At 42.7% G+C, this 660-nt stretch overlaps 1 protein-coding gene across 10 annotated transcripts in view; it reads left to right on the forward strand.

Annotated features, from left to right (window-relative positions):
* Nucleotides 1-660, forward strand: part of LOC116694742 (coiled-coil domain-containing protein 136) — a 22,186-nt gene that overhangs the window by 12,385 nt on the left and 9,141 nt on the right. The window lies entirely within an intron of this gene.

The following is a 660-nucleotide window of genomic DNA, read 5'->3' on the forward strand; positions in this document are numbered from 1 at the left end:
CACCCCCATGCTTAACAGTTGGACAGAGGTTCTTTTCATTAATTCTGTGCCCTTTCTTCTCCAAACGTACCTTTGCTCATTCCTGCCAAAAAGTTGTGTTTTAACCTCAGCGGTCCACAGAACTTTCCACAATGCATCAAGCTTGTCTAAATGTTCATTTGCAAACTTCAAACGCTGATTTTTGCGGAGAGGACGTAGAAGAGGTTTTCTTCGGACTCTTCCATGAAGACCATATCTGTACGAGTATCTCTTTATAGAGGAATGATGTACCACAACTCCAGTGTCTGCCAGGTCTTTCTGGATGGATCGTGCAGTCAAACGTGGATTTTGATTTGCTTTTCTCACAATCCTGCGAGCTGTTCTGTCTGATATTTTTCTTGGTCTTCCAGAGCTTGCTTTAACTTCCTGCTTTGTGAGCGTCAACTATTTTCAGTTTCAGTTTTCTTGACAACTGCTTAGAAGAACCCATGGTGCTGATTGTTGGGGCAAGGTCTGATGAGTCTGGGCATTTAAAACCTTAAGATTGACATCACCTGGTCTTTCCAGACAATGATTGAGAACAATCCATGACATTGTCAGGTCTCAGCTTTCCTAAGTGGGCGGTTTATGCAATAAACTCTGCAGGGTGCCCAAACTTTTGCAGACGCCATTTTTTTGTTT

The sequence above is a fragment of the Etheostoma spectabile genome, chromosome 8, assembly GCF_008692095.1.
Source record: "Etheostoma spectabile isolate EspeVRDwgs_2016 chromosome 8, UIUC_Espe_1.0, whole genome shotgun sequence".
Classification (NCBI taxonomy): Eukaryota; Metazoa; Chordata; class Actinopteri; order Perciformes; family Percidae; genus Etheostoma; species Etheostoma spectabile.